This window comes from Pteropus alecto, unplaced genomic scaffold (assembly GCF_000325575.1).
Source record: "Pteropus alecto unplaced genomic scaffold, ASM32557v1 scaffold224, whole genome shotgun sequence".
In the NCBI taxonomy this organism is placed as follows: Eukaryota; Metazoa; Chordata; class Mammalia; order Chiroptera; family Pteropodidae; genus Pteropus; species Pteropus alecto.
Window position 1 is genome coordinate 1,838,080 of NW_006436289.1, and position 13,722 is coordinate 1,851,801.

The following is a 13,722-nucleotide window of genomic DNA, read 5'->3' on the forward strand; positions in this document are numbered from 1 at the left end:
TTAGCAGCAACACATGAGAGGATTTGCTACTCTCCACTTGGATTTTCCATAGATGATATGGGAACCCAAGAGGTCACTTTATCTATATGCATTCCTCCACTTCCACCATGTCAGTATCCCTTCATCAGCTCTAGAGATCCTTCAGAAGAATTCCCAGACTCTCTAATCCAATATTAAACTCCTCTTATAATCTTCCCATCCATATTCCCACATATAATGAGCATATTCTTTAAATATACTCCAGTAGAACACATTTTCTAACTGGACAAGAAGCATGCCATAAAAAATCCTACCTTGGTATCCTTTCTCTCTCCATGCTTCTGCTAATAATGCCCTCCCCCTCTCTGTGTCCTTCAGAGTTCAACTCAAGTCCTACCTGCTCTAGGAAAACCCTGCCTGGGCCCAGCCTCTAGCTGGTCCTGCTGACTTGTCAGGAAACCACACTCTGCACCTCTAGCTGGACCATCGGACCCTCACTTGATGGTAAACCACACCTTCCACCCAGGGCCAGAGTGATCAGTGAATGAAGTGGGCTGCTCCAAAGGAACCCAGGAGAGAACCCCCCATCCTTTTTGCAGGTCCTAACTCAAAGTATTTGTTTCTATTCTGGTGACTTTGGTTATGTACCTGAATTCTGATTCTGGCAATGAACTTAGAGAGAGAGACCTTTCCAGTGTGCCCATGAATCCCCATTACAGGATTCAGTTCAATTCTTAAACCTGAGTCTTTTAATATTGTCTTTGAACTCACCCTGGACCAGAACTGGAGATAGCTGTGTCCTATGGTACCTGCTTGAACACCAGACTGAGTCTCGAATGTCATTGTCTTCAGCTGAATCACAGTACCTGCACCTAGGCTACCCCAGGGCAGGCAAGTACTGGCTCCCAGTCCTCTTCTTTCTTCTGCATCCTGCTCTTGAGACTCGCTCTGCTGTGCCAAATCCTGACAGCTTACAAAGCTTTCTGACTTCTGCTGTCAATAGGGCTTTCTTGTTTCTTAAGTGATGAGTACACAAAGAAATGTTATCTTTGTACATACATGTTCTATTCCCTGAACTTCCTTATATGCTCCTTGAGATCAGAGATCTTCTCATATATCTCATATGTAGTGGGTACAATGAATGCTTACTAACAACACAAATGTTGAAATCTTCAGGAAGTCTTTGCTGATATCTCACCCAAACTTTCTGTTACAATGATTCACTCCAGTCTCTACTTTCAGCTTCCATCTGTCCTTTCTTAGAGATTCTTCCTTTCATTTCAGTCATTTACAATTAAATCTTGGTGGGTTAGATGGAAACTTTTCTAGGGCAGGAACTGTGGTTTGTGCATGTCTTTTTTTTTTTTTTTAATGCCTACAGCACCTGGTATTCCTAGGCGGTCTCCCATCCAAGTACTAACCAGGCCCAACCCTGCTTAGCTTCTGAGAACAGATGAGATCAGGCATGTTCAGGGTGGCATGGCCATAGATGATTTGTACATGTCTTTTCCCCACTATCTAGCACGGTACCTATCATATAGTAAATAACCAGAAAATAGCTGAACAGAATTGTGAAATTGAGCTCAATAAACATGTCTTGAGCCCCTAATGTATACAAAGCACTGTGCTAAGTATCTTAGGTTCCAGAAATAAAATAAAACCAAACAGGATATCTGACCTTTAGGAAACTGGGCCAGGCAAAGGCAATAAAAGTTCCCAATTAATTGCAAATGGGCACCATGCAGGTTGAAATTTCCTTCTAGATAAGGGGAGATAGAAAAGGTAGTCTCAGAAGAACATGGGATTTCTTAATGATTATTGACATGAACAGAATTCTCCATGACCACATAAATGCAATTTTTTGAAAACACAAACCCTTTGCTTCTATCTTAGTGGAGCTCAAGGTCTTCCACTAGGAAGTTGTGACTGGTAGTGCAGGGTTAAGGAAAGGCTGAGAGCCATAAGCCTTGGAGGATTCTAGCCTCTGCTGGCTCCAGAAGGCAAAAACTCCTAGCTCTTCTTGCCTCAGGTAAAGCATGAGGGTTCTGATGGGAGAAGACAGCCTGCCAATGGCTGGCTGAGTGGCAGCAGGCAGTCTTGTCAGCCGTTACCCTGCTGGAGTAATCCTCGAACCCGTGCACCATCCCAGTTGAACTGCCTGAGACCGCAGGAGATAGTCAAATGCTTTTGGCTAATATTATATGCACGCATAATTAGATGGCAGCAATTACCATCTGGGTTCCTAGCACTTGTTCCAATATCCAGGCCTTGGGCAAGGAGCTGGTGGGAGCAAGGAAGGGAGGCCTCTCCCAGCCCTGCCTATCTTCTGTCAGCCTCCCAGAGAGCAGATTGGAAGCCTGGAGCCTGGGAGCGCAGCCCTGTGGAAGGCCAACAACACTCAATGAAGAGTGACAACAGGCAGGTGGCAGAGGGAATCAAGCGGTGGTGGTATCTCTGCCAGCTCATGGGTTGGCATGGCATCGCAGGCTGGGTGAATTGCCATGGGCATAGGGGATGAAGGCTCGTGGGCAGCCCTTGTTTCAGAGAGGAAGCCAAGTGTAGGTTTGAGGGTTCTCAGAGCAGGGACGGGGCTGATGAGATGCCATCTGCCCCGCCCCTGGCACCGAGTTCTTCTACTCCTGACTGTTGGAGCTCCCTGCGGGTGCCAATGACACAGGCATATGCTTGGCTGGGCCTGGCTGACATTTTCCTGAGGCTGGTGCTCAGACTTCCTGGCTTGGAAGGGGAGGTGGAGATGAGGGGAGTCAAAGCAGCCTGGAGGGAGGGTCTTCTGGTGCAAAAGAAACTGAAGAGTATGGACAAGCATGAACCCAAGCCCTCAGACATTTTACTATTTCGTATCCTTTGGCTTGGGGAGGGTCCTAGCACAGTACCGTGTGGCACTTGCTACTTGCTGTGTATACATTTAATCAACCAGTCGATTCAGGTAAACATCCAGCAGTTTCTGCCTAGATGAGGTAAGACAGTGAGTGGTGGAAAGGTCACTCCTGGGCTTCGGAGGAGGATGGGCTGGGTTAGAGTCCAGCTCTGCGTTTTATAGCTGAATGACTCAGGTTGAGCTACTTAGCCAGTTTGCTACTTCACTAGCAAATAGAGTTGTGAAGACTGAAGGGTGCCTGACACATAGATGTATTAGGAAAATGTTAGCCTAATTTTACCTTTCCTTCAAGGTAGGGTTGGGCCTGTGAGGGAGTCTATACATTCTGTTCTTTCCTGATTGGCAGCAGGGCAAAGTAGAAAAAAAAAAAAAAAAAAGAAAAAATGTCATATCTTCTAGGGGCCTCTAGGTTGAGTTATTTGGCATCAGAAGACCGTGTGTGGTCCATTTTGGCCAAAGAAAGTCCCAGCACTTCCAGTGCCCTGTTCTCAGCTACTTTCTCCATGGCCGACCTGGGCTCCCACTTATGCCGTCCCATAGCTTCACAGATGCTTTTCTGTCATGGCATTCAGCACTTGGTCATTGTTTGTGTTGTGCTTTTATTAAATTCTCAATGTCTTGCATGATTCCTGGAAAATGGTCAGATTTTGAGAAATGTTTTTTGAGTAGACTAACTCAGTTAATTTCACCGTAAGCCCATACTGGGCTGTCAGAAGCAGATTGAAGGAAAATGGGAAGAGCCAAGATGAAGATGGGAGGGAATCAGAAGACTTATGGAGTCCAACACATTACAGTAGAAAGAGCACGGATTTTGGACTCAACTGGCTCAAATGCTTGCTCTGACAAAATTGTTGTATGATCTTGGGGAAGTTGCCTTAGTTTCCATACCACTAGATGGGTATAATACATACCTTAGAGGGTTATTCTGAAGATAAAAAAACAAATTCTGCAAAATTTACACATAGTAGGTGCTCAGTAAAATGGTGGCTACAATGATTATATTTTAAGGTATGAGCTGGGACCTTTTGATCTATTAATCTTGACTAGAACCTTAATTCTGTGGCCTGCGAGATGAACCTGTGATTTCCTGAGCACCTTCACTTATTTTTTCATGCTTTTGATGCTCCACTCCCAGGCCTGTCTGTTTCTTCTCCTTCGCTGGTTTCCGTATACCACCTAATCACTTCCAACATTTGCTGAGTTTTTGTAGACTTGTAGAAAATCAAGGGAGGCAGAAACTAGAGATGGTTCAGTTTGCTTGGTGAGACACAACCTTTGGCCATCTTGCCAGCTTTTTCTCTATCTTTTCTTTCTCAGACTATCAATTCTTGCCTCATGTAGAACAGTTTTGTTCACTTCCAGATCTCTTGAGGGACTTGTTTTCTTCCCAAGGAAAATTCTGGAGAATGAAGAGCTCACAATCTGGTTGGCTCCTGGTGAGGGCTACTTGATTCCATTCATAGGTTCTAAGAAGACTTGAGATGACTTTAGGCTTTATTCCAGGTTGGTGTCAATAGCCACAGTAAGCCGGGATGGGAAACAGCATTAGGGTGGGATTAGGAGTTGTTAGCCTAAGAAGTTAGGTAGGTGTTTTCATTGTGGATATAAATGTTCATTTGGTCAGTTTAAGGACCCTGCTGGCAAATAAGAATTCTAAAGAATTGCATCCAGACCCCTGCACTAGGCAGAGAGTTGGCAAGAGCTAGGCAGGGGTGAATTAGGACTTGCGCCAAGCATGGCGTGTTTTTATTGCCATTGAGAATTGGAGTGATGAGCAGGAAACCTAGGCTGAAGACCAAATCTTCAAGTGGGGTAGGCCCACTTAAACTAAGAAAACAGATCTTTTGAATGTATGTGTTTCTTGCCCATGAATGAGACTATGGGGCTACATTCCATTATGCTCACAATCCTGAGGCATGCAAGGTCAATTGAGTAGATATGCTCCCTCCTGGAGATATTTGCTGGATAAGCCCTGCCTTAATTACCCCCTCAAGAGGTGGGTTCTGAACCTAGAACCTAGAAATCAGAAGGCAGGTAGGTTGTAGGATAAATACCACCTCACTTACTAGAATATGGACCTCCAGGATCCTGAACAGGCTGGAGAAAAGTGGCCTTCAGCAAAGAGGCCAAGCAGAGTCCATCCTGGTGGAAAGCAACTACGTGAGGGCTTTGAGTTGAACATGTGCCAACTATAGGTGTAAATGTGTAAATTTTGCATAATTTGATGTTTTGCTTTACTCTGTGTTTCTCCCTTTTTGTTTCTCCTGAGCCTTTGGTAAAGTTTTATTTAACTATTCCAGCTTGACCTCAGCTATATTGTAGAGAGTAAATAAAATGTTCCTACTATACTTGGGATCACAAGGTAAAGTGGGGAGCACCCCGAACCTGAGGCCTCCATCATCCCCAAAAGGTTTAGTGATCCAGGGTGCCATGAGAGTCAGTTTACCTTTCACCCCAGGAGTTCTCCTCATTGCAAATTGGGAGGATCAAAAGAGTTTTACTTTGCTAAGGAAGATGAACATTTTTTGTTCAGGCTGTGATTCAGGGTATACAGGCTTCTCGAGCACAATATTTATTGTGTCTGTAGCAGCTCAACCTAATTCAGATCTACCCTTTGTGGATTGAGGTCTTGAAAGCTCTCTGTGCTCTGATGAGGTTCATATTCAGAACCTGAGGGAGGGGACTGGTCTGCAGTGGAAGGATGTCAGACTGCTGCTGGGCAGGACTGAGGTTGGCAGGGGGGCACAGAATTGACCTCCCATCTTCTCCCTGGCTACCCAAATTCAGTTCCCAGCATGGACTAGCAGCCTGCCCTTCTCTGAATTCTGGGTCCACGCTCTCTGCTTGCACTGAGAGGCTTCGGAAAGGTCCTTCTCTTATCTCCTAGCCCGCAATGTGCCCCAGAAGCCTGTGTCAGCTCAGCCAGAGCTGACCTTGGGTGTCAGGGGGTCAAGGAGTTGACCTCTGCAGCACAAAGCCCTTTTCCAGAGAATCCATCACAAATCTGCATCCAATTAGAGAGAGCATAATAGATGAGACAATGGCCCATACCCCTTGTTAAGGAACATCCCTAATTGATGACAGAGATGGTATAGTGGCTTGGAAGCAAACTCAGATTGTGTTTTTAAAATTCTCCTTTCTCCCGGGCTGCCTGCCAGAACTCCATGGCATGGCTCTTCAGGAGAACAAAGGAAGCTTTGAAAATCTTTCTCCCCCCTCCTTCAAATGCTTATCTAAAAGGACATCTTTTCCCCTTAGTTGCTGCAATCATAAAAGCACAGGTGATAAACTGCTTCTTTGTATCATCAATTGTGAAGGTTCTCCCCCCACCCCTCTCAAAGCAGGACCTGCAGCAGCAGGAGTAAGAGAGAGAGGACCATCTCTGCACCCACACTGATGCCTATCAAGCCTTCAGAAAAAAGAGGGAGGGGGAACTGAACTTTGTTCAGTGACAACTTTTATCTCCGGGTCTTGGGCTGTTGAAATGTCAAGCCAGGGCTAGATAGGATTTCCTGACAATGACTGCAGCTGCTGCCTAGCTCCAGGGGATAGAGGGCTGGCAGTGAGTAGGAGGAGAGCCTGGAAGTGAACTGAACGTATATTGAATTCTTGAAGCTAGAGTTCAGGTCTTGGTGGGGCTATGTTCCTAGAGAGGAAGGGACCATCAGAGCCTATGTTTGCAATGACCTTGACAAGCTATCTTCCAAAGGACAACGCCGAAACCATTTGAGAGGAGATTCTGAGTTCTAAGCTCCCCAAATACGTAATTGTAAAAATGGGGGTAGTTAGACCTGGGGTTTGTATTAGATTCTAAACTCCTAGGTCCCAAGTCAGTTCCTATCCTGGCTCATCCACTTAGTTCACAGCTTGTCTGCTGACGCTTACTCTTCACCCCTGTGATACAAAGGCCACTCCAGGCAATGTGGAGGGGACTCCATGGGTAGCATTATTTGTAGCTAAGAGCAGCACCATATGCTCAGTTTAACTCAGTAACATTTCAGATTTTTTTTCCAGCTGGAATAAATGGTATCGGAGCTGGCCATTTTATTTTTTAGAAAATCACAGGACACCTACTATATAGTAGATACTGGTCTAAGTGCAGTTTGCTTATTAACATGTTTTAGCTTCACCTACTCCCACTTGCCTTGCCTCCTCTCTGGCTCCCTGTCTTTTGAGGGGGCTCAGCCAGCTCCCTTTTGCCCTCTGGAGTGCTTTTCTGTCATTTCAAGCACCTAAAAGCTCTGGGAAAGGCAACTCAATCTGCCCGAGTGATACTCTTCTCTACCCTTCTCAATATTCTCTGCCATTTGATCACTTTCTGTCTTCCTTCTGGCATTCCCAGACTCCATCTGCAGACCATTGGGGGGCCCAACGGGGCGAAGGCCCGGTTCCAGAAATGTCTGTGCAGCATCTGGATTAGAAAAAGATGGGGAAAGCAGGAGGCATAGCTTGTGGGGGTCCACAGAGATCTGAGAAACTTTAAGAACTGTGTGGAGTTGGTTGAGAAAGCTACCCCTGTGTCTACCGCTTCCTCTGGGCTCTGGAGTTTGTCTTGGGTGTTGTCTGGCTCCCTTTCCTATGAGCAGTTTCCCACCTTGCAGGCCTCAGAAGGAAAATTCCTCCCACAGAAAGGAAGAGCAAGAGAGATCAGGGTGAGACAGTAAACTGGAGCAGGGATGTGAGTGGGTCTCAGAGTTCTAGGTTCAGCTCTGGCACAAAACTGCTGTGTGGCCTTAGGCCCTATCACATGTAAAATGGGGGAAACAATGATACTGGGGTCCCTTCCTTCACTAGATTTCTTTGGTGCTGTGAATTCTAGCTCAAGGGTGCATCTTCACCCATCATCCATTCAGATTGTGGAAAACAGAAAAAGAGAAATTCCTAGCAGATACTCTGTGGGGAGCACCAAGCACATAGGTGGTGCTGGGGTGACCCTAAAGGGTTAGGGACCCAGCTATGTGAAGCTCTAGCATCCCCAAAATGCGGTGGAGAGTCTTCAAGGAGAGGTCGCTCTGGATGTCTCTGGTGGCTGAGAGATTAACTGCTATTCTCTTAGCCAAACTGCTGGTGCCTCTTTTCAAAAGTACTAGAGGCTCATTTGCATGTCATTTGCATCTCATTTAACACCAACTCATTTAATGTTCAAAAACCACTGAGATTTCTTCCAGGCCCCTGCTTCTTGCTCTCCCCAGGCTGTTTCTCCCCCTCTCTCTGCTCTTCCTGCATCCTGCAGCTGGTCCAGCTGGACAGGCCCGTCTCACTTAGGCTCTACCTCAGTGGGCCCAGCCTGGTCTGAGGAGCCCACCTGTTGGCTGTGGGAAGAGAGGTACCCATGGGGAAGTGGGCGGAGGACAGATCTTCAATGTAGCTGGGAAGGGTGGACCTTCCTCTTCCTCTCCAGGACTCTGACCCTTCCCAGGCAGTGGGCTTTCCAGAACTTTCCCTCAAATGTCTCTCAGGCTGCCTGAGAGACACAATAGAGAGTGGGAGGGGTAGAGCAGGACTACATGTTAACTGAGAGTGGGTTTATTATGCCCTGGGAAAAAAAAAGAAACAAAGAATTGATAGTGATAATTTTATTTTGCCACCTGCAGGCTCTTGGGGAGGTCTGCTGGGGGAAATCCTGTGTGGGAGCTGGATAGACAGCTTCTCTTTCAAGAGACACACAGAGTGGTAGGAGCCACTGGGCCAATCAACACTGTATTAATGCCAGAGAAAATCTTCCCCTGCCTCTGCTTTCCTCATTCTTCACCAGAGCTGAGCTAGAACTCAGCCCCATGGCAGACATATAGCTGCAAAATTGCTACTGCCGGAACTGAAGTACTGAGAGTCTGAGTGGCTTACCAAAGCTATGCCAAACTGGAACTGGAACCCACATCTCCTGACCCCACCCACTGGGTTTTTAGAAAACCTCCAGATCTCCAAGAACTCAGATCTGATTCCAAGTCCAACTTGCTCCCCTTTGCCTGTCCTGAGTGGGGCATGTGTTCATTTAGAGAGATGACATTAATGACCCAGGCGGGCCTTTCTTGCCGCTGTCTCTATTCCAGAGCCTAGTGTAATTCTTATCTTCTCCCTATAGCCTCCGCCCAGGTCTTGGTTCTTTCTGATAATTTGGCCCTTCAAGGCACACTTTCAAAAAAATATTGTGTATTTTTCATCAGGTGCTGCATGACCATAAAGCTGGCTTTATTTCCTAGTGTAAGCTCACCAAAAGCAAAGTTCTACAGCCTCTTCCTTCCCACTCCATCTCCTTTCCTTCCTCTCTCTCTTTTTCTCTCTCTCATACACACACACACACACACACACACACACACACACACACACACACACACACCGCACTAGCAGTCTCCTTATATACAGGGGTCAAGCCAGGTCCTTTATAGCTCCTATAGCTGAGGTGCCATGGGTTCTAGGTGTGTGAAATGAGGGAATATAAGGAAATAAGCCTTCTTGGGCTCTATTTCCTCAGTCAGCTAAGCCTCCCACATTATGGATGGTTTGGTTTTCAGAGGGCTGAGATTGGAGTTGGGGAGGCTGGTGTAGCCCTGGACTTGCAGCTGGCAGAGCCTCCTCTGGGCTCCCTGGCACCTCTGTGAGTGAGTGCTGTACCTGTATGAGCTGTGTGAGCAGCTGTCGGGCAGAGCTCATTATGGGGGATAATGTGAGCAGAGTGACATGGAATATCTGTTCTCTCCCCACTATTACACTTGTCGCTCGCTCTCTTCCTCTGGCAGGTGAGCTAAGGGGTTTGATTGCCTGTGTGTCGGATCTCTCCATAACAACCAGGCAGAGGAGACAATCAGCTGCTCAGAGCATGTTGGCTGGAAGCGGCTTCCCAGCAGCCCCAGGAATGGGACCAGGCCAGGTCCTGGTGCCTGGCTCCAACAGGATTTCCCCTGCCCCTCCCCATCCAGGCTGTATTACAGTAAGGACATGTTTCTTTATTCCAGAGAACAAAGGGGATGCCATTACACTTAGGGTGTGTTGTTGCCTAGACTTTGGAAATGACTTAAAGTGCTCCAGAGAGCCTGCTGGCAGAGTGCCCCTGCTTCTTCCTCAAGAGATGTTTGTGTCCCGCTCAAGGGCCTCCTGGAAAGAAGGCTGTGTGTCGACTGGCTCGTCTGTGGCCTGAAAGTCTTCAGAAAGATAGGAAGTTAGACTTGGAAGGTCCAGGGCTCCTGAGCTGGCTGGCCACAAGAATTGCCTGTGGAACTCCCTCATAACACAGAGCCTGGGCCCAATCCCAGGGCTTCAGATCCCTTCTCTGGGTGCAGGACCAGAAATCTGTGTTTTACCCATACACAGGTGATTCTGATACATAATTGGGGGCTTTGGAGACAGCTTTGTCCCTGCCCCCATTTTACAGATGTGGAAGCAGAGGCCAGAGTAGTGAGGTTACTTAACTGACGTGAGGCAGAGTGGGTCATTTCCAAGTGCCAGGAGGACCTAAGAAATAGTTTTGAGGAAGGTGACTGAGAGCTGGGCTGCATGACACTGAACAACACAGAAAGCATCCAGCCTGAGGGGGAATGTGAAGGGTGAGAAATATATTCCAGAGACTCCTGAGTGTCTTGAAGGGGGACTGACTTGAAGGGGGCTGATTAGGGGTGTGCAAGATGTGGCTGGGCACGCAAGGTACAGATAGAATTGGAGCTGTGAATTAGGAACAAAAGGCCCCAAAACAGTAACAACAGGCAAGAGGCTGGTCTCAGATCCACTAAGGGTTAATATGAGGCTTACTCTATGGATTGAGGAAACAGGAGAGACTCTCCTAGGACAGAGCTAGGAACATGGCCATAGAGGATTCATGAGATTTTGAACAGAAGCCAGTATAGGAGACAAAGAAGGTAGCTAAATAACAAAGGCCTTCTTCATTTAGACCAGGAGGGGAGCTGACAACAGTGGCTCAGCCTGAGCTACACATGGGTGTTGGAAAATGAAGGGAAGATAATAAAGCCAGGAGGCCAATGAACATCTGCCTCCCACAGCGTGTGATTCTGGGTGGTACGCAAATCATCCCTGCTCCCTAAAACCATAAGCCTCTGACAATCTCTGGGAGAAACTGGAGATGGTGAGTGCTCATCCATGTTAGTAACATACATTCATGATGACAATGCCCCCTTGAACTGAAAGAAATATATAATCTTTCATGGGGCAAACAGACGGGAACTTACAGAGTACTTATTGCCTTATCCTAAGTCAACTGCCCTCTGTCTAACATCCTGTGTGTTATAGGCAGGATTCTAAGAATGACCCCCAATGACCCTTACATCACTTGTGAATCTGATATCACTCCTGTGATTATATTATGATGCAGTTGACCTTGAGATAGGGAGATTATTGAGGTGGGCTTAATGTCATCAAACAAGACTTTTAAAAGCAGAGTTTTCTCTGACTGGTGGCAGAAAGGGAAGTCAGAAAGATGAGAAGGGTTGGCTGAGTACCCCTGGGAGGAGAGATGTGGACAGCCTGCAGGAGTGGAGAGCAGACTCCAGCTGACAGCCAGCAAGGGAGTTGAAACCTCAGTCTACAACCACAGGCAGTGAACTTGAGCAACACCTGAAGGATCTTGGAAGTGTTATCTTCCCCAGAGCCTACAGAGGGACTAGGCTAGCCAACACCTTGATTTAGGCTTGCTGAGACCCTAATCAGAGAACTCAATCGAACCTACACAGACTTCTGACTTACAGACTGTGAGATAATAAATGGGTGTTGTTTTAGGCCACAAAAGTTTTGGCAGTTTGTTATGCATCAATATGAAAGAATACAATAAGTCTAACTTCCAGTCACCTGGCTTATAATCCATTCTTCCTAATTTCTGGCCCCACGAGGCTGATAAAATCTGGTTCCTTGTTAATGGGATGCGAGTCAACTGGGTGCCCATCCTCTTCTTCAAGTCTTTAGACCCTTCAGAGACTTCCTACACTCTGAGTGAGTTCTACCCTACGAGGGGAGGGCTAATTACTTCTAGTTCTCATTGTAAAAGCAGTGATACTTTTAAAAAGCAGATACATCTTAAACCTCAAGAATGATCTAGCCTCGTAGTTTTTAAATTTTCACCCTCCACTAACAGTAAGAGTAGTAATAGTGATTATGACAAGAGCTGATATTTAATGCATGCTTCCTAAGTGCCAATGAACGAAGTGCTTTCTCTGTATTATCTGTAATTCTCACAATAACCTCATGAGATGGATATTATTATGACTCCCATTTTGTAGATTTAAAAACTGAGGCTTAGAGAGTTGAGACTGGTGCAACTTATTGTTAATAGGTGGTTGAACCAGGATTTGAATCAGAATGTCTGGCTCCAGAGCCTGTGTTCGTAAGTCACGTAATCGCTCCTTCCCTCTGTACCATGCACCCGTATTTTTAAAGATTTTTGTCTACCAAACAAACTGCATTTATCAAGTAATAATTTGTTTTCCCATTTTTTATTAATCAAAGCCATGTATAGCTGCCAATCAGGGGTTCAGATCAGCGTGAGATTAGCAGTGTTATCACACTGAGTTGATGTAATTCCAGCCAAAAGCAAAGAAATGATGTCTCAGTTAGCAGTCTGTGCAGCCTTATCTTTGGGGAGTGTGTCGTTTCAGCTAGGCATACAGAAATATTAAAAATAACTCCCGAGCCCCCATTACTACCCATGGGAACCTGTAGGGGTCTGAGGATCACAGATGGGGACCACTGGTCTAGATCTTCCAGACCCTCCTTATCTGCTCTGCTCAGGCCTCCATGTCTCTGCTTCCTGTTCAGGTACCTTTCCCCTACAGAGAGGGCTGCAGAATGTTCCTTTACCTCAAAGATCCACAACTTCCAGGGACAGAGTGAACAGTGTAATGGCCTCTCCAATCTTCCTCCAATGCACACATGCACATTCACATGCACACATGCACACACTCATAGACACACACATGCTCACCACAACCAGTACACCATCACCGTCAGGGATGTGGTCTTATTAAAGAGTCTGCTTCCCTAAACCCTTCCCTGCTCCATATCTCTCCAGCAGGCTCACAGACAGACAGACAGACAGACACACATACATACACACCCCACCATCTTCCCCTCCAAGAGAGGGTAGTTCAGTCTTAGTTTAAAACATACACCTTTCCAATCTCAAATCACCATGCATGTACAGAGGCATTGACATATATGAGGAGAGTCATCCTTGTAGGAGGAGAGAGCTGGGGATGGGCAAGGTGTTCAGATATGAGGGAGAGAAATTTTCTCGCTCTCTAGTCTTGAGACAGAGGAGAGACAGGAGCCTCAGTGGTCAAATCACACCTGGACCCCCTTAGTCTAGTTCTCTGGCAAGCCATCAACCTGCTCCTAACTGACCAAATCCCTCTTCTCACAAGGTCAGCCTTAATGAGCCTGGTGCTGGCTTGAATAGTGTCCCCCCCACCCAAAAAAAAAAAAATTCATGTCCATTCATGTGAATATGACCTTATTTGGAAATAAGGTCTTTGCATATTAAGATGAGGTCATACTGGGTTAGAGTAGACCCTGATCTTTTGACTAGTGTCCTTGAAAGAGGGAAATATGGACACAGACACACACACGGGGAGAATGCTATGTGACGATGGAGGCGGAGATTAGAGTGATGGAGTGATGCTGCCCCAGCCCAGGAACAAGGATCGCAGGCACCCACCAGAAGCTAGGATACAGGCATGGAACAGATCTTCCCTCAGAGCACCTGTTAGGAACCAACCCTGCTGACACCTAGATTTCAGATGTCCATCCTCCAGAACTGTAAGTGAATAAGTTTCTATTGTTTTAAGCCACCCAGTTTGTGTTAATTGTTACAATATCCCTGGGGAAATACTACACACACTCAGACT

The 13,722-nt window shown here is 46.5% G+C and overlaps 1 non-coding gene across 1 annotated transcript; it reads right to left on the reverse strand.

Annotated features, from left to right (window-relative positions):
- Positions 1-1,351: 1,351 nt before the first annotated feature.
- LOC112480459 lies at positions 1,352-1,470 on the reverse strand. Its single transcript, XR_003046597.1, has one exon. It is a non-coding gene; the product is annotated as a 5S ribosomal RNA (ribosomal RNA).
- Between the last annotated feature and the right edge of the window lie 12,252 nt (positions 1,471-13,722).